Source organism: Maniola jurtina, chromosome 5 (assembly GCF_905333055.1).
Source record: "Maniola jurtina chromosome 5, ilManJurt1.1, whole genome shotgun sequence".
Lineage (NCBI taxonomy): Eukaryota > Metazoa > Arthropoda > Insecta > Lepidoptera > Nymphalidae > Maniola > Maniola jurtina.
Window position 1 is genome coordinate 12,713,738 of NC_060033.1, and position 21,447 is coordinate 12,735,184.

At 37.3% G+C, this 21,447-nt stretch overlaps 1 protein-coding gene across 3 annotated transcripts in view; it reads left to right on the forward strand.

Moving 5' to 3' along the window:
* Window positions 1-21,447, forward strand: part of LOC123865198 (RNA-binding protein fusilli) — a 99,372-nt gene that overhangs the window by 15,295 nt on the left and 62,630 nt on the right. The window lies entirely within an intron of this gene.

Genomic DNA, 21,447 nt, shown 5'->3' on the forward strand with positions numbered 1-21,447 from the left:
TACACACATTTTATCTGAAACTGCTATACCCCTTCCAGGTTAGTCCGCTTTCATCTTAGACTGCAATATCACCTACCACCAGGTGTAATTGCAATCAAGTGCTAACTTGTAAGTATCTGAATAAAAAAATCTATCCATTTAAAGATGTTTATTATTTGTCTAAACAAGGACTAATCATATTCAAATTTTTTTATTTTCAAATACTACTTAGTACTTGGTACGTGGGATCATATTGCACTTGTGTTATCTACCTATACACCGTTATATGGACCATTTTGTTGGAATTATCTCGAGAAACCGGTATATTGTTAATCAATTTAATACGATTTCGTGAATTCAACGATATTTTTGAGGTCGACGCTCTTTTTAGAATACATAAATAGCGATTTTGTCATAGCTCCATATATAAATAAATATTATGAGCCTTGAAATTTTGGACTCATGTTTCATGATTCCACGTTAAATCTATAAAACTCACATTTACTTACAGATCATTGATTATTAAGAATAATATAGTCTCTCTCAATGTTTATAATAATAGTACATATGTAATAAAGGAAAATACATATCTAAATTTTAAAGGGGAGACTTAACAGGGCTCTCTCCGTCACTTGCTCCATACAATCGTAGTTCCAATTTCATTTGAATATTAAGCAACCAAAGTCAATGAAATTTTGCAGACATATTTTAGTTTCTAGAATATGTCTGCAAAATTTCATGGACTTTGGTTGCTTAATATTCAAATGAAATTGGAACTACGTTTGTATGAAGCGAGTGACGGAGAGACCCCCTTAATTAAAACTGCGACATTTGGTTCACATTTGTAGAGCGCTGCCTCTTCTGCCCTTGTTCATTTTCATCTTCTGCATGTATAAAAAAATTATGAACGTAACATGTCTATGGTATACCTAATATGTCATTGGTACATTACTGAGTCTCTAAATTCGCAATTCTTACAACTTTTGTTGATTGGGTAGGCCAGATGACCTTTTCGACTTTCTAAAGAAGCGCCTTTCTATCCAATTATAAATCATAAAACTTTATTGCTCGCTTGTAGCTACTGACAAAAATAGAAGATGTGTGGATGTCCACTGTTAGAGATGGGCCTTCCCTAATGAGCGCCATCAAACCCGGTCCTCAACCTCCATCATCCAGCCCTTTCCCACCCCCCTACTTACCACCTTTTTCGTATACATAGGGAATGCCTAACGCATACCCCTCCGTCAGGGGAAACGGTGGAGTTATCTGGGGCTTGCACCCACTAAAACCTTTGTTTGTCCCCAACGGCCTTGCGGTTGCGCGGGTATCACTAAGTAGTATTCACCGCGCTCCCACCAGGTTTTGACCCGCCAATGTGCAGGCGCGGGCGGGTCCCATCGCTAGGCTGGCTGCTACCAGATCCGTCTCGGAAGCGCGCCCGGAACACGGCGCGCTGCAACCACTCTACACCTACCGCCACTTTCCCACCTCCCTTGATGGATCGACGATAACGGTCCATAGAAATTCTAATTACACACTCTTACCTTCCACGGAACTGTAAGGAATCCAAAGCTAGTCAATAATAAAAGTAAGACACAGTAACCAAGTTATTAAGGTAATCTATGACAAATATTAATTCAATTTAAAACATTTGAACAAATATTTGTTTAAATGTTTAAACTCTTCCGCAGCATTACAGTTGTGTGCAAAAATGTAAATGCAAAGAAATATCTGCAACCAAAATATGACGAAATTCGGAATACAGAAACAGTTTTTATATTACTTTATTTCGCCTTACGCAATATTCTTTCACTCAGCAATGATGGAAAGTTTCTATGCTATCGAAATTTTTGGATAGTCAGCACGATTTATCTCACCAGCAAAACGAGCATTAGAAATCGAAATGAATACTTATAACTTGGCAATACTATTAATTAAGTATCCGAAACCGTCATGCAAGAACAATCCACAAGAGGAAGATGCTTCAGAGTCCAGACATTTCAGACTACATTAAAGATCGACACAATATTTTCTAGAAGAGCTCAAAATGGCCAAAAGCAGGCAGTCACCAAGCATATATATAACACGGCGTACCTTGGACTATTTCGGACACCTAGGAAACTAATACGTCCGTCGTCCATTCCATACTTTCGCAACCCTGGAAACTTATAAAAACTGTTGGTCGGTTGAAAAGAAGGTTGAATTTGAGAAGAGGTCAGCACCATACTCTTCACACCTGTCGAACGTCCACTCCATACTTTTGTAACCCTGGATACTGAAAAACTGGTCACGGTTGAATATTAGGTCGATTTATTAAATAAAAAAATAGCGAGCCAACGAGCAGGTGGGTCACATGACGTTAAGTGATTACCACCGCACGTGAACGAAAAGGTGATCCATGTAAAGTTGGCTAAAGTTACTTTTTAATTTTTTTCAAACCATAACAGAAATTGGACAGTTATGTCTCAAGGAAATACAGAGGCCATACATACTTGTCGGTCTACTTTTACATGTTGAGTTCCCTTCGCTCTGAAGTCAGATCTTCTTATCGCTATGAATTTAGTACATCAATAAATCTTTCTGATTTCAGTGTTTGTTACCTACTTTATTCTATTTGCATCAGCATTGTTTATGCTCTAGTAGAACAGCTCTATCATGGTTTTGGCTCAGAGTTTAAAAAAAAATTCAGATACAAGTTAGCCCTTGACTGCAATCTCACCTGGTGGTAAGTGATGATGCAGTCTAAGATGGAAGCCGGCTTACCTGGAAGGGGTATGGCAGTTTTCATAAAACCCATACTCCTTTGGTTTCTACACGGCATCATTCTTTTGGCGGCTATGCCAGAAGAGTGGTAACCGATGTAATAGATATATAAGTCTATGGTGGTAACTAGCCACGGCCGAAGTCTTTAATTATTATTCATTTATACTGTCTCCATCTGTGGTTCCAAATAAACACTTACTTTCTTTCTTCGTTGCTAAATTGGACTGATTTCGTTGAGAGGTTATTAAGTAAGTTCTTACTTAAGTAGTCTTCGCTGGGCTCGGGTAGCAAAAACCCCTAGAGCTTGAATTTTCAAAAAAATATAGGGTATCTATCTATGACATATAGACATCTGCATGCTCGTCCAGTAGTTTGAGCTACGCGTGGATAGATCAGTCAGTCAGTCATCTTTTCCTTTTATTAACCCCCGACCCAAAAAGAGGGGTGTTATAAGTTTGACGTGTGTATCTGTGTATCTATGTATCTGTGTATCTGTCTGTGGCATCGTAGCTCCTAAACTAATAAACCGATTTTAATTTAGTTTTTTTGTTTGAAAGGTGGCTTGATCGAGAGTGTTCTTAGCTATAATCCAAGAAAATCGGTTCAGCCGTTTCAAAGTTATCAGCTCTTTTCTAGTTACTTGTAACCTTCACTTGTCTGGGGTGTTATAAATTTTTAATTTACACTTGTATTTAGTAGGTATCCATATACAGAATTAGGTATATTATATAACAATAATTGACAATTCTATAAAATAAACTTAAATCTAAATTAAGACTTACGATAAAAGTTAATTGGTTTTACTTAATTGATTCTTCGTTGTATAACTTACATAATTACAGATCTTTACATACTCTTTGTCAATTTAAATACACCGATGTTAATCCTTTCAGAAATAGTTATTACATCATACCTTGTATTGACGGATTGTAATTCTCAATAAGTACAAAACACAACCAACAACTGCACTCTTGTTTGCTTACACTGGTATCTTCAAGTTTAAATATGTGTTTCCTTGTTTTGAACACAGCTTAACTTAATTATTGATTTATAGACCAGGTAATTCTTAAGAAAGTCATATAGTATAAAAGTCATATAGCCTGTGAAGATCATTAGATATCTTCATTTACCGTGATTTGATAAAAAATAGACCGCCCAAAGTTTTTCAGACGTCCGTTCCGTTTCACCCGCGTAGTTAATTGTAATAATTTCTCTAAAAAACACTTTCTTGGTAGGGACATGTGTAAAAATGTAGTTTTTGCATGAAAGAGAAATAAACATACACACAAACTTTCGCCTTTATAATATTAGTGTGATGCGATGTGATTCTTTATAATGTACTAAGGCTGTGGTCACATGCAGTGCAGTACCCCACACCACAGTAATTGTGCGCCATTTTTTTTTTATTATATAGGCTAGCGCTTGGCTGCAATCAGACCTGCTAGCAAGTGATGATGCAGCCTAAGATGGAGCGCGCTTGCCTAGAAGTTGCCTATTCACTCTTGACTTGAAGGTACCCATATTATAGGTGGAAAGGAAAACTGATGCCGGAAGGGCGTTCCATATCCTAGCGGTTTGGATTGAAAAGAGGAAGCAAATCGCTTCGTACGTGTTCGAGGAATTTCGACTACGTATGGATGCAGACCTTGACGATACCTGGCGGTACGATGGCATAGGCCCAGGTTGGCTTCAGAATATTCAACATTCAATTCAACCATTTTGTTAGTAAAAAACACTCGCGTCTGCGTTGCGTTAACTATAAGGCTATATCCAATAGTATCTAAAGACAAGCCACAACGACCACTTTAAGCCTATTTTAGGCACTTTTCGACGTAATAAAATAGGCAATCAGTCGGTTCTTACAGCAAACCGGATAGTCGGCGTCATTATTGAGGATTGAATTTGGTCATACAACTTCGTTTTCGTGAACGAGTATATTACTGTCGTAGTTTAACAATCGTACAGTTAGAAAACCTGCGTGCCTGGTGCACTTCGACTGCCCGTTGTGCCAGATCCTTTTTTCCACGCACTTGCAAACTGTGGAATCAACTCTAATCGGTGGTGTTCCCACTAGATTACAACGTGTGGTTATTCATGGGGCGAACTAACAAAATCCTGAAAGGCCGGCAACGCATGGGCGGTATCTCTAGTGCTGCAAATGTTCGTGGGCGGCGGTAATCACTTAACATCAGGTGACCCGCCTGCTCGTTTGCTCGCTATTTTGTTATTTTAAAAAACCCTTATTGATCGAGAGCAAAAACTTCGAATGGACGATTTGACGCTGCCTTGTAGATATTTTTAGCCCCCAACGAAAATAAATTCGGGGTTTTGATGCGTTGCTTATGCTGTTTTACTTTTTGTGACCTCCCTAGAAATTATCCTAAGCCGATGTTCTTTCAGTATATTAAAAGCATAGTACCGTATTTACCTTATACCGGGCCAGTGTCAAGGCAGAGCAGTTTTAAAAATAAACACCTTGATTTTTACGTAAACTGTCACCCTATCTAAATTCTAAATTCTAAAATGTATCTACCATTGAATTTCATACCTTGCACAATTTTTTTTTATTTCTTTATTTTTAGCCGGCGTTTTATCACTTTGCAATTATGCAATTATTGCATTGAATTTCCATAAACAAATCAACTTTTAGTTAAACTTATTCACTAATAAAATTAAAGCCACTATTTATTTTAACTAAACCAAAATCACTGGACCCCAAATAGTAAGCGTGATGGCTAAACTGTGTTATTGCTGCGCGTCTTTGGAAAATTACACACTTTTTGTAAACGACTCGGCCGTGAGTTCAAAACCGATTAAAGAATACGGCAACATAACTTTTTAGTTCCTTTTCAATAAAGTTTATATAATTGTGAATAGATTTAGATTTTAGAATCTTTTTTTTTTTTTATAAAAGAATATTAGCCATTTTTAGTCATGACTAACATTTCCCTTTCCCCTCCAACTAAGCGTTAAGCTTGTGCTAGGAGTGGGTACGACAATAGTGCAACGGGTGGGGTTTGAACCGGCGACCTTTCGGAATTCAGTCCGCTCCTATAACCGTTGAGCTATTGAGGCTTATATAGAATCTATAGAGAACTAGGGGATGCGCGCGGCTTCGCCCGCGTGGATTTCGATTTTTTTAAATCCCGTAGGAACTCTTTGATTTTCCGGGATAAAAAGCAGCCTATGTCCTTCCCCGGGATGTATCCCAAGTCTGTACCAAATTTCATTAAAATCGGTCCAGTGGTTGGGCCGTGAAAACGTAGCAGACAGACAGACACACTTTCGCATTTATAATATTAGTATGGATTAGTATGGATTTGAAAATTATTCTTTTGAATGGCATACATGCAAATGTGTTTTCAAATGATTGATACACCGTCAAGTCTTTTCTCCATACATATAAACATCTACACAAATCCATAATTTAAGTACATTTCACACCGTATTGACTAACTCTTATTCAGTTTTTCCGCCCCGCCTTATAACAGCTACCCTAGAGTGTTACTCGGAAACGTATACAGTCAAAATCTGTCATAACAACATCGATGGGACCACAATTATTAGGTAACAAAAACCAATAGTTGTAATAAATAATATTGGTAATAAATAATAACAATAAATAATAATCTGTGCTAAGCACTTACGTTACGAATAGCCGGGACTTATATTTTGATCATAATAAACATTTTTTTTTAAAGAATATTAGCCACTAGCTGATGCCCGCGACTTCGTTCGCGTGAATGTAGTTTTTTAAAAATCCCGTGGGAACTCTTTGATTTTCCGGGATAAAAGTAGCCTATGTGCTAATCCAGAGTATAATCTATCTCCATTCTTTTCAGCCCAATCCGTCCAGTAGTTTTAGCGTGAAGGAGTAACAAACATACACACACACACACACATATATACAAACTTTCCCCTTTATAATATTAGTGTGATGCTAATCATGACTAATACTCCCCTTTCCCCTCTAATTAAGCGTAAAGCTTGTGCCAGGAGTGTGTACGACAATAGTGCAACGGGTGGGGTTTGAACCGCCGACCATTCGGAACTCAGTCCGCTCCTCAACCATTGAGCTATCGAGGCTCTAAATATATCACTATAAATGTTGTTATAAACAGTTTTGACTGTCTATGCACTCCGGACTAAAAAAATAATAAGTTTAATGATAATTCGCCGTGCAGGGTGGATATACAGATATACAGACACGCATTTCTGAATTTACACCTACAGTGGATGTTTTAAGGTGGATAAACGGAATAACCCGATTAACTTACTCAGACTGATATTAAATTCTATTATTTATAATACTGTTCTCGTTTTAAAGTAGATACCTAGTAAAACCAAACGTCAGAACACCAACCTGTTTCTTAGTCATAACCTAATAATTTAAACTAGTTTTTTAAGACATTAATTCTGTGCATTGTAACTACGTGTGAGTTTAATTTTTATTGCGTTTGTCGTTACAAGTGGTTTTGTGGTGTGTAGTGATTATGATCTATTTTACTCATTGAGTCCACCATGCTCTACCTATATTAATTTTCGCAATTATTTTTAGCGCGCGCTCCAAAAATCTAGTGAGAGAGAAAGCGCGCGCCAGACCTTCGTTATTTTATAAAAACTGAAAGTTTCTCTGCGTATTGTCCCCAACACAGGGAGGAACGATCAGCGACTATGAAGTTTGGATCATGGTGGCTTTCGGAGATAACAGTTAACAGGGCTCTCTCCGTCACTCGTTTCATACAATCGTAGTTCCAATTTCATTTGAATATTAAGCAACCAAAGTCCATGAAATTTTGCAGACATATTCTAGAAACTAATATCTGGGTCTGTGGTGTTTTAGATTTTTCTAAAAATATGTAGTTTTAAAATTACAGGGGCTCAAAGATTTGTATAAAATTTTTTAAGACCGCGTAACTTTGAAACCGAATATTTTAACATAAATCTGGAAAACCACAGACATAGATATTTAGTTTCTAGAATATGTCTACAAAATTTCATGGACTTTGGTTGCTTAGTATTCAAATGAAATTGGAACTACGATTGTATGAAACGAGTGACGGAGAGAGCCCTCTTAATAATGGTGTAAAAAATCGTACGTCAATGTATAAAGTTTTTTTGTGTTTTCTTCGGAATGAAATCACGTCATGCATTGTTACACTTAACACCCTGCTAGACGCACTTGAAGTTTTGGGCTTTAAGATTTGTAAGTAAATCTTTGAAACTAGAAACTTTTCTATACTGGTTTTCTTCACCTTTAAGCAAGTGGTATTTAATTGCTTATAACACATAACTCCAACAGTTAGATAGAGCGCGCTTGAAATCGAACCCCGAACTTTTCGAATAGCAGACATCTTAACCACTAGACTATCAGCAACGACAAAGTATATAATAAACAAAGTATAGAGAACTTATATTTTCCGCAACAAAATTACCATTGTACTACCAGCAAGGCATGGCATTACGTAGAATAATATATACAATTACAAAGTCTGCCTTAACCCTTACCCCTGAGCCGGAAAGTTGTTTTTAATTAGTAATTAAGCGTGTTTTTCTCAACTGTCGGTAGTTAGGTTGCTCGCGGTGTCAAGGCTCTGTGACATGGTTTTAATGACATCGACTCAATTTATATGGCTCTTCTCAGATGTGTTTTACACGTGTTTTAGCTTTTTCTTCGGAATTGGGACAAGAAAACAGAACTGATCTTGAACTTGCGTAGAAGGTGATTTTTTGGTGATTCAAAATAACTATAGTGAGGTGTAACGGCTCTGATATGATGAAAGTACCTGCAGTAGGTATAGTTCGTGCGCGTGTGTGGAGCGTCGCCCCCTCCACTACTCACCTCATACCCCGACTGCCATGTCGACCTGTCGCGAACTTATACCCTTGAATGTCGTCTAGAGCTTTTTAATTTAATTCAGCCAATTAGAAAGTAAAACGGAACCTTCAGGAATCACATCGGTGCAGTGTCTGTCTGTCACAGACATGTTGTTGAGAAATAATTAAAGATATAGAAAGCTGAAATCTATACTTACGTATATAAAGGGATGAATTAGTATTTAATATTATAATAGATACTTAATTATTATTATTGACGAACGGATCAAACCACTAGGTTTTTTAAATAATATTTTATAGTTGTATAGGTTTTCTTTATAGTTTTTCATACAGACCCCCTCTAAGAAAGGATTTTCATGAATTCCACTAGGGTGTACCTACCCGGCCATTTTCTATATCTAGAAACTAGCAACCCGCCCTGGCTTCGCACGGGTGGACATTTATTTTTTCTATTTTCCGGGATAAAATATAGCCTATACGGATTCGGAAGAATCCCTCTAAGTAATGGTAAAAGAAATTTTGAAATCGGTCCAGTAGTTTTTGAGCCTATTCAATACAAACATACAAAAATACAAAGGTTTCCTCTTTATAATATTAGTATAGATGGGGATCGGAACTTTAGTATTAGGTAATATTATAGAATCAACGCAGATGAACTGGGAAAAATCCAGTAACGACCGAAGCTTTCCAAGTTTCCACCCAATTTCAACAACAGAGAGGTTGTTTCTTTTTCTAAAGGTTTTGTGGTTAAAACAATGTATGGGCCATTTGTGATGACGTTATAGAAATACCATTCAGATTAAAATATGATGTTAATTGTAGAGCCCATAACCACATAATAGATAGGTAACCTATTAACATGTTGGACAAATAGAATCATTAGTGCAAAAACTAGTCGCTATTAAGCCTTTGCGTCACTGACCTACGTCATTTTTATAGGAATTTATTATTTTAATACATGTTAATTTTATTATTTACATACGAATAGGGGAGATAGCATAAAAGTAATAATCAAAATCAAAATTATTCAAAGTGGGTAACTATTGTAGTACTTACGTCTTTTGATCATCTGAATTGTTAGATTTGTAAGATGTGCAATCACACTATCACACTAATATTATAAAGACGAAAGTTTGTATGTGTGTGTGTGTGTGTGTGTATGTTTGTTACTCCTTCACGCAAAAACCACTAGACCGATTTGGCTGAAATTTGGAATGGAGATAGATAATATCCTGGATTAGCACATAGGCTACTTTTTATCTCGGAAAATCAAAGAGTTCCCACGGGATTTCGAACAACCTAAATCCACGCTGGCGAAGTCGCGGGCATCGGCTAGTAATAAATAATTTAACGCCTCCTCCACAGATTCTGTTTAGCCATTTTTTCGATTTAGTAAGTTCTCATCTTATCGTTAACTTTGATAAGCTGAGAGAGACTTCTGTGTGTGAATTCGACCAAGTTTAGACCTGTAATTTTTCAACTTACGTAAGTTCTAAAAATTTACGATACCTAACTTATTGACTTATTACATTAGTAAAGTCATGAGTTAATTATGTAGAAAAGCTGCTTACGTGAGTAAAACTTACAGGTGGAAGAATTTAGAACTTCGTTGTCTAAGTTTGGCACTTACAAAATGTGCGCGATCTGTTAAGCTCAATCTTTGGCTGCATCATTACTTGTTAGCAGGTCTGATTGCATCCAAGCGCTAGTCTGTAAATTAACAGGGTTCTCTCCGTCACTTACTCCATACAATAGTAGTTCCAATTTCATTTTAATATTAAGCAACCAAAGTCCATGAAATTTTGCAGACATATTCTAGAAACTAATATCTGTGTCTGTGGTGTTTTAGATTTTTCTAAAAATATGTAGTTTCAAAATTACAGGGGCTCAAAGATTTGTATGTGAATTTTTAAGACCGCATAACTTTGAAACCGAATATTTTAACAGAAATCTGGAAAACCACAGACATAGATATTAGTTTCTAGAATATGTCTGCAAAATTTCATGTACTTTGGTTGCTTGATATTCAAATGAAATTGGAACTACGTTTGTATGGAGCGAGTGACGGAGAGACCCCTCTTAAAAAAAATGTGCAAGTAAAGCCGTCAAAAGTCCATTACCGTATTATGTTATTGCTAAGTGTTTCGCGTCAGTGCATTATTTGCCTCTATTTACTGTGACCTGTCATCTGACACCTGTCCTGTGTATTTGTATGGCTAGGTTCACCATCATTGAGAAATACCTGATTGGGACAACTTAAATTACCTAGTACATATGAATTAATTAAGAACCGATAGCTCAACGATTGAGGAGTGGATTGAATTTCAAAAAGTCGGCGTTTCAAACCCTACCCTAATATTCTTTAAAAAAACGGCAAAGTGCGAGTCAGACTCGCGCACTGGGGGTTCCGTACTCGGGTATGTTTTCCGACATTTTGCACGATAAATCAAAAACTATTATGTAAGTATAAAAATAAATAATTGTAAGTAACGATGTAAGTTACGGTGTAGGTTACGGGTGTGCGCCCCTCCCCCCCCCCACGTCTCACTTCATACCCCGATTGCCATGTCGCCCTGTCGGGAACTATAGGTATTGATGAAATCAGGAAATTCCCACAAAACGTGCACTTACGTTATTCCTACATAGCTCGTTTATTTAGCAAAAGGTGTTTAGTTAGAAACGTTTGTTTTCTCTACACCGCGAGAATCATTTTGAGCAGGTTATTGTTATTTTAAGCTTTGACTCATTAACAGGGCTCTCTCCGTCACTTACTCCATACAATCGTAGTTCTAATTTCATTTGAATATTAAGCAACCAAAGTCGATGAAATTTTGCAGACATATTCTAGAAACTAATATCTGTACCTGTGGTGTATTAGATTTTTCTAAAAATATGTAATTTTAAAATTACAGGGGCTCAAAGATTTGTATGTAAATTTTGAAATCTGGAAAACCACAGGCATAGGTATTAGTTCCTACAATATGACTGGAAAATTTCATGGACTTTGGTTGCTTAATATTCAAATGAAATTGGAACTACGTTTGTATGGAGCGAGTGACGGAGAGACCCTTCTTAATTTTTTACCGCATTGTTTAAGTTTTTACCCAGTTAAATAAATTATCTTTAGTGAATAATGAAAATCACTTATATAAGGTATTTAAATACAGTGTAAACTCCATGTAACGTCACTCTATTTAACGACAAACTCCCTTAAGCGTCGAAATCAATTGGCTTCGGTTGGTTTAGCTTGTCATTCATACCATGTTTCACTCTACATAGCATTACACCCACTCTCAATAACGACAACAATTGAGTAATAAAAAGTACCTTTTAAGTTGCTAAAATTAGTAAAAACTGCGCAGCTGTGTACGATCTATTGTCGCTTTATCATCCTAGCCCGCAATAAACTCGACTGTCGGCATCATGCATACCGAACATTCTAAGAAATTCGTTCTTTTGTTTACAAATTGGGATTGCTTGTACGTGTACACTGTTGTTGACCATGACTCATAAGTAGGAGTCATGGATTATCTATACCTTATCATATTCTTAGTTGCTCACAAACTTTCTAGCGTTCAAATAACATTCTTTTTATGCACATAAATAAACTTTTTCTTTTTCTAATTCTGATGTTTCTTCTCTCCATTTAACGACAACTCTCTATAACGCCATAAAATGCACAGTCCCTTCGGTGTCGTTATATAGAGTTTATACTGTATTTTATTTCCTGTAATCCCAAGCTCCTTTTTGTGCCCTTCTAGAATGAGTTTAAAGCTTTTGAAAAAACGTATTTCGCTATCGAGTTTCTACTATACTTTATGTACCTAGTACCGAAGTAAGAATTTTAAATATCGATAAAACCGGCAGATTGACGTCTTTAACATTAATAATAATCAATATTTAAATAAAGAGATTTATCTAGGTGCATTTCACTCCTATATTAGGTAAGTATGGAAAGTCACGGAAAAAAATAAGACTGAAAGTCTTCCAGTATAATTGTAATGTAATGGCGCATCCACACATGCCCGGCGGCACGGCCGGCGGCATGGCCGGCGGCCAGGCCGCCCCGGCCATGCCGCCGGCTCATGCATCTTTTACCTGCGGCACGCGCGGCTTTTGGTGCCGGCGGCAGTTTGCTTGCGGCTTCGATACGGAGTGGTAGTGTTGTCGTATTCATTTAAATAACAAAATGACAGAATTTAACTGGGATGATAGTGCTGTACTTTTATTAATAGAAAAGTATCAAGAAAATGAACTATTGTGGAACCCAAGGCATATGGATTTCAAGAATCGCAACAAAAGAAACGATGCTGTTAGGGATATTGCTTCTGTGTTCAACATAGCATCAACAGAAATTGAGAGAAAACTGAAGAATTTATCCCTTCTAAAATCTTCAAGTATCGGGGACACATTAGGCCTATTTCGAAGACTTGGTCTGACCCAATATCTTCGTTTGATTTTGCGGTTCTTTTTATGAATAATGACATACAACACTACACTTGCGATACACGCAACTATATCATAGTCCAACATCTTTCGATTCTACGTACACGACTAATTTCAACGAAAGTCACAACACTACTGCGTAAATTGCAACCGCGACTGCAGGCCGCCGGTAAAGCCGGCGGCAAAGTCAGCGGCAAGGCGGTCTGAAAGTCGGCGGCAAACCCGGCGGCATAAGCCGGCGGCATGTGTGGATGCGCCATAATAGGGTCTAGAACTAACAAACTGGACATATACTTAATTTGATAAAAACCGCCTGCCAAGCCTTATTTTTAAAATGATCATTTAAACAATTCATGATTGTCTGTAATTACAGACAATCATGAATGTATATGATGTGATACGTAGCCCATTTATGATGATTTATGATTATAATGTGATATGTAGCCCAATTGGGCTACATACGATTAATAATATAACAGTACCTAAGTGTGAGATTTTGCTACTTGGTTTTCATAGGCTACTTTAAATAAGGCTACAAATGAAAAGAGTTTTCATATGATTTTTCACATGCTCTCTGTGAAGTAGTCCATCCCTAGTAATAGTAGTAGTCAAATACGCCAGGGAGTGTAGGAGCTATTATCAGTTAATTATTTACATTTACTTTAAGTACATAGTATTTATTACATAAGTACGCAGTATCTCTGCAATTTGTCCTATTACAATTTACATAGATAGGTTATAGAACGAGTAGAAGAATGAATGGAATGTTGCATACGAGTGCTTGCCTTAATGTAAATTAAAACCTATAATAATATAATTAATAATGACAAAATAAATACTTGTTGCAACATAGTCCAAGAGATCACCGATAGATTTCATATCGCGCTACCCGGTATCCTTGCTATACTTATTCGAGCCAAATTGGATAAAGAATGTGACAAAATTGCCTAGCAAAGCAACCTATGGCAGGCATATTAACACTTGCAGGATGAAATTAATTTCTTTTCGAAAATGAATTTCTTACTCATCTTATTTAAGACTAGCTGATGCCCGCAGCTTCGCCCGCGTGGATTGGTCAGATCCCCTGCAGCATCAGGATTGAGGAGTTGGACTCCAAATTTTTTATGAAACAATGTCGCAAAGTTCCTCTATCGATTAAAAAAGAAATGACGCAAATCGGTTCAGAAATCTCGGAGATTTCGGTGTGCATATGTAGAAAAACACAACTCCCTTTTTAAAAGTCGGTTAAAAAAGTAGCCTATTTTACGCCCTGGTCAATCCTCTACTTGCCTGTGAAAGTCCCGTCAAAATCGGTTCAGCCGTTCCAAAGATTAGCCTTTTCAAACAGACAGACAGACAGACAGACAGACAGACAAAAATTTTAAAAACGTGTGATTCAGTTATGGTATCGTTCAAATAACCATATGAGCTTAATATGAGGTAGTTATTTCGAAATTACAGACAGACACTCCAATTTTATTTATTAGTATAGATAAAGTCAAAAACTACTTTTCCAAATTCGATTCGATGATAAATTATGTACTAAAAGCCATTTGGTTTTTAGTAAATAATTATCATTATAATTGTTATGCTTGCCATAGGTGTCTAGGCAACTGTGTTAGTATACATTTTCTATTCCATAGATTAAGTAATATAAGATTATTGATAGTTTTTGCACGTGATCAATTATAATTCTGATTCTGCTCTACACATCTTTTTGTTTTTATTTTTTATTTTATTACAAATTCATACCGCTTGCTCTTGGACTATATTTGTTAAGGCAGGTTGTTCAACCGTGTGCGCGACTGGTTTATTATCATTATCCTCGTTGTTTATGTTACCCTGGTATTTCGATTTGTACCTAATATAGGTGATGATCAAAAACCGGTATGTAAGTACGCACCTAGTTCTAAAATTTCTAAAGAAATAAATAACAACACCACCACATATCATAGTTTTTTTATTGATTCATTCAGATACAAGTTAGCCCTTGACTGCAATCTCACCTGGTGGCAAGTGATGATGATAAGAGGCTAAGATGGAAGCGGACTAACCTGGAAGGGCTAGGTATGGTAGTTTTTATTAAACCCATACATAAACCTTTGGTTTCTACACGGCCGGCATACCGAAACGCTCAAACATTAATGTGTAGGTATGCAGAAAGATCACTGCATTATTTTTCCAAAAAAAAACCACTCACAATTACATATTTAAAATCACGAGTCAGGGTCCAAGGATCCTCAACTACGGGTCCCTTCATCTTCAACTTGAACAGAGCAACCGCCGAGCTTCTTGCTACAGCGCATCTCCTCGGTAGGAATGACATTTAAAATTCTTTTGAGTTTTGACGATTCAAAAGCAAAAAATTTATTTGAATAAACAATATTTCTATTAAGTACATTCTATTCAACTCTAGCGCCGGCCCAGCCTAATAAGTAGCCTATGTGTTAATCTAGGGTATAATCTATTCATCCAATAGTTTTTGCGTGAAAGAGTAACAAACACACACATACACATAAGTACAAACTTTAGGCTTTGAGTATAATAATTATTAGTGTGAAATGTGATGTGTCAATTCTTTGAAAACATTATGGAGAACACTGAGGCGTGCAAGTATCCCTCATGATGTTTTCCTTCGCAGGTATGCAAGTGATACCTACCTATTTAATTGCGCACAATTCCGAAAAGGAGGTGCGTGTTCAATATTAACTCCGGACCCCCGTATAAGAAGAGGCCGAAGTTTAAGAATATACCTAGCTAGAGTTTAAGTTATGTAGATACGTGTATAAGCTCCTTTGCAAAAGTATGAAATCATCAGAACATAGCAATATCGTGTTGCAATTAATACTAGTGCACTGGCGGAAATGACTGGCCGATACACGCGACCACTGAATCGTACCTACTTGCCTATTCCTATACAACTTATATCGAACATAGGTACGTCTATGTAACGTGCATAGTATCATTCAAGATTACTAGGTCACCGGGAATTACCCAAGGTAGGTTTATGTTTGAAGATTCGTTGTATATGTGTTTACCCTGAGGTCGTATCATTTTATTGCATAAAACTAGAAACTTGATTTATTTAGAGCAGGGGTCTCCAAACTTTGAAGCCTTAGGGCCGTAATGATTTTTTCAGGATGTTCCAAGGCCCAAAACAGTTTAATTTTTTCTGCCCTTAACTATATTTCTAGCTAGCTAGTCGCAAAGTGCGCTAACTAAGCAAATATACACTTTTTTGCATTTCAATTATTTCAATTACTTAACGTTATTTATCAGTTAATTATATGCTTTAGCTTATTTACTTCAGTAAAGTTTTCTGCGACATCATTTCTGTGGCTAACTTTTACCTTGCAAGTAAATAAAACCGAGTAGGTATCATTATGTTTTCTTCTTCAACTTATCACAGTAATAGTAACAACAATAAGAAATTGGCTGTCGCGGGCCAGATTGATGACACTAGTTCTAAGATGACGCGGGCCGGATTGATGGCACTGGCGGGCCGGATTTGGCCCGCGGGCCATAGTTTGGAGAACCCTGATATAGAGCAAGAAGTGTTAGGCTAGTAATTAAGACTTCGTGCCTATCGTTAGAATCCTTGCATTAATTATCCCGAGTGACACTGGCTATTTTTACGAAAAAAATTCAATATGGCAGAGCACTCGGGCTTTTCAATTTTTTTAATTAGGTAGCTCTACCACCCTCTACTACTTGTTTCCATTATGATGAGCTATGGAACCGTAAAAAACTATTATTTATCATTGAGGTAGGTCAGGTTAGGTAACATCATTATTCAATACCTACTTAGGTATTGTATTGTACCTAGGTACCTACTATAATTACTTTAGTGGGTATCTACAATATTATTATGTCGTAATCATATTATTTACAAAATGCAGATGTGATTAGATTACAATTACTTATCATTATTAGAAAAAATATCGTTACTGGGGAGAATTATGCAATATTTTTATCTGTTATTTATTATCTACAATACTAACAAGCTTTCAGCAACAAATACTTGACAAAATAATAAACAATCATACTAATATTATAAAGGCGAAAGTGTGTGTGTGTGTGTGTGTGTGTATTGTTACTCCTTCACGCAAAAACCGCTGGACGGATTTGGCTGAAATTCGGAATGGAGGTAGATAATATCCTGGATTAGCACAAAGGCTACTTTTTATCCCGGAAAACCAAAGAGTTCTCCCGAGATTTTGAAAAACCTAAATCCACGCGGACGAAGTCGCGGGCGTCAGCTAGTACTTAATAAAGAGATCGAAAGACCATTCACAGCAGGACCTTATATTATTACTGGAATGCGCAAGCTACCCCTAAACGTTTTGTAAAGCAAGGAACTGTATGAAGCGTGCAATGCCGCTCTTCACTCGCGGAATTGCGGTATTTAAAGGTCGAAGCTCACTTACACGGACACAGCTCCCGCACGGTAAAGGAATAAACCTGTAAAATGTGGGCTTTAGGTCGTACTCTGTAAGTATGTACATACATTTTACATTGACAACATATAATTGTAAAAGAGCTGTCCGCTCTATCTAACCACTCGATAGTTGTCGTTTCGCTTACTGAAAGATTTTTAACTATTTTTAACCCCCGACCCAAAAAGAGGGGTGTTATAAGTTTGACGTGTGTATCTGTGTGTCTGTGTATCTGTCTGTGGCATCGTAGCGCCTAAACGAATAAACCGATTTTAATTTAGTTTTTTTTGTTTGAAAGGTAGCTTGATCGAGAGTGTTCTTAGCTATAATCCAAGAAAATCGGTTCAGCCGTTTGAAAGTTATCAGTTCTTTTCTAGTTACTGTAACCTTCACTTGTCGGGGGTGTTATAAATTTTTAATTTACACTTGTATGCATAATAGTTTTTGATTTATCGCGCAAAATGTTGGAAAAAATACCCGATTACGGAACCCTCGGTGCGCGATTCTTACTTGCAATTGGCCGGTTTTTTAAAAGAACACTGGGTGTTTCGTTCAAAACTAAAGAAAAATGTTACAAATATATTTACTGATATTTTTATGCGTCGGTTTTAAACATTGTTTTTCCTCAGTGTTTTAAACAGTGTTTAAACAGATTTATCCGATGTTCATCATCAGCGGTTATTCTAAGATCATCAGGTTATTTCTAGGCAAGGGCGCTCCTTCTTAGGCTGCATCATCACTTGCTAGCAGGTCTGATTGTAGCCAAGCGCTAGTGTATAAATTAAAAAAAAAACAAAAAGGTTAGCTAATCTCCAAACTCATGTCAACAATGAAAAGTTACACTACAGTAGGTATCAGTTTCGGCGCAAATTAACTACAATTCGTAAGCTTATTAACATTACTTTATTTAAGTAATTACTGTTTAATTTTGATTGCTAATTATTATAATTAGCTAATCAAGAAATCTTTTCAAATGAGTAGGTACCTATGACGTAAATCGGGATTACTAAAATATGCTTGCGCGTCGTATGCTTTGTAAGAAATACGATAAGTACTTATTCATAATTAGTAGGTACTTAGTACAAAGACATTGCACATAAATTAGCAATAGGTACTTAATTATGCTTATAGTTGCGTCATAGAGCTTTGAAATTACTTAACTCCAGATCTATGGACTATCTAAAATTAAGTTATTGGTAAACATACATATACTCGTAAAATATGATAACTAGACTTACTAAATAACATTGAAGATGTGCTGAGATAGGTTTTTAAAAAGCAACCCCCCCAAAATATTGTAGAAAATCCGTTTTCCTATGTGATATTCAAAAATATTTTTATTTTATTGTAATTTTACCTAATTGTGAAAGTAAAAAGAAAACGCAAAGCAAAAAACTGGTCAAGTGCGAGTCGTACTCGCAATCGTACAAGAAATATCACATTTAATTTTTTTTTTAATTTTCATTGCGGCAATTTTTTTTTTTTTTTTTTAAATTTGTTGTTATAGCGGCAATAGACGACACATTCTGTGAAAATTTCAGGTTTCTAACTATTATGGTTCACGAGATACAACTCGCTGAAAGTCAGACTGACGGACGGACAACAGAGTCTTAATAATAGGGTGCCGTTGGCAGTTGGCACCCTTCGGGTACGGATCCCTAAAAAAGGAAATACTTGAGAAAACTCCAGCAAGTGAAAAAAGCTTGGATTTATAAGCAGTTTTCACACTAACAGATAGCTGAATTGAGCTATTTCAATTTAGAAAATTGCCAAAAAAAGTTTAGGTAAGGTTAGTTTTACACCAAGCAGTTAAAGAAAGGTTACCGTTAGAGACAAACGTTCGTACTTTTAAGGTAAAACCGATTAAACTTGAGCAAACAGCTTTTTGTTGGGTGGTTAAAATCTTTAACCTTACTTTAATCACCTGATATGCAACTGGCCTTAATCGACGAAGTCGTGTGCAAAAGCTAGTGAAACAATATGACAATGACCCCCGACTAAGAACAGCAATTACGAGCCAAGGCAAAATAATAATACTGTCTGATGGATCGTTTAGTTAAGTTAAAACACGTTCATTTAACCAAATGAACTCTATTTGAATAATTTGGTAGACAATTCGTATTATCGACATCTGCAAGGAAAATCATCGTAACTCACTTTTTAACGTTTTCCAGTTACAATCATAATATTCGTAGTGAACAAAAAATGCTCTTTTATTGCGTTTAAATTAAAAAAATGTTTTACCCCGCTTTTTTGGATGTAATGAGCCGTCAGGTCGATTTTTTTTTGTATAAAATGTAGCTTATCTCACCTGGACCATAACGTATCGATTGACACATCATTCATCAAAATCGGCTCAGTAGTGCAGGCGCTACGGTGGAAGAAGTCCTACATCGCACTAATATTATATAGGCGAAAGTTTGTGTGTATGTTACTCCTTTACGCAAATACTACTGGACGGATTTGGCTAAAAGGAACAGAAATAGATAATATCCAGGATTAGCATATAGGCTACTATTTATCCCGGAATCTGAAGGAGTTCCAACGGGATTTCGAGAACCATAAATCCACGCAGACGAAGTCGCGGGCATCAGCTAGTAGACTGCTAAATGCATAACCCTTCCTTTTGGCTTTGCCGAAGTCGGGTAAGAAGGAATGATAAATTGGAACTCCTTGTTCCAATTCATCATTCATGAAAATGGATGGGTTAGCAACGCGGCTGGTTCCCCGGCACTCCATTGTGGCGGTGACATTTGACCGGCGCGCATGCGCAATGCCTGCCGCGACCCATTGCGCGGCCCCGCTTTACATACAATGGGGAAAAACTCGACGATTTTTTTTTTGTCTTTTGATCACGCTCTGAATGTGTGTATTACAGGAGCTCGGTTTTAATGAATTGGATGTTTAGCGTGCGTTTCAACTGAAGAAGAGACCTGTTCAGTAAAACAATCTGGTTATTAGGGTTGCGTACTCGAAGAGTGCCAAGGGAGTAAGGCTGAGATTAAAGGTGCCCACGCACTTGAAATGAACTGCAGCTGAACTGCGCGTCGCGTCAGCGCCCCGCACGATATTCTCTCCAGCCGCGACGCGCGGCAGTGACGTACGCGCGCTGACGCGACGAGCAGTTCAGCTGCTGCATAACACTCTCGATCAAGCCATCTTTAAACAAAAAAAAAACTAAATTAAAATCGGTTCATTAGTTTAACAGCTACGATGCCACAGACAGATACACAGATACACACGTCAAACTTATAACACCCCTCTTTTTGGGTCGGGGTTTAAAAAGTTTCTTAACTGTCACAAACTGTGCTATTACGGTTCATGAGATACGGCCCACTGACAGACGGACGGACAGCGGAGGCTTAGTAATAAGACCCCGTTGGCATCCTTCGTGTACGGAACCCTAAAAAGAGCATTTTTGGTCAAAGGCAAAGAAACAGGACTAAAAGGGACAGGTATAAGTTTATTTTATACCAAATAATTGGGTAGTTTTGCCTACTACATGCATAGAGCTATAAATTCTTGGAGTTTGTTGCTTGTAATTGGAGTCAAACGGTACACCACACCCGCCACGTTGTTTATAAATATCACCAGCCCTGATTGGCTGGTCACGCGCAAGCGCGGTGGCGTTCGTCTCATTCGCTGAACCACGCTGAAATTAGAAACGTATGGCTCAGATTCCGTTTTACGATGTAGCTATGTGGATGTACGGAGAAATTGGTTTCTACGGGCGTTGGCAAAGTTGGACGAATCGGCTGTTTGTAGGTATTGTGGGTTTGTTTAGATTAGTTGGCGTTATGGCCGGTTCACATTTATACCAGTTACTGGGTCCAGTAAGTTATTATCATCATCATCATTATCAACCAATAAACATCCACTGTTGGACAGTGGTCTCTTGTAGGTAGTTCCGCACGCCATGGTTTTGCGCCGCTGGTTTTGAATCCAGCGGCTCATCCATCCTCCATCGCTACGCTTTACGCTCCGA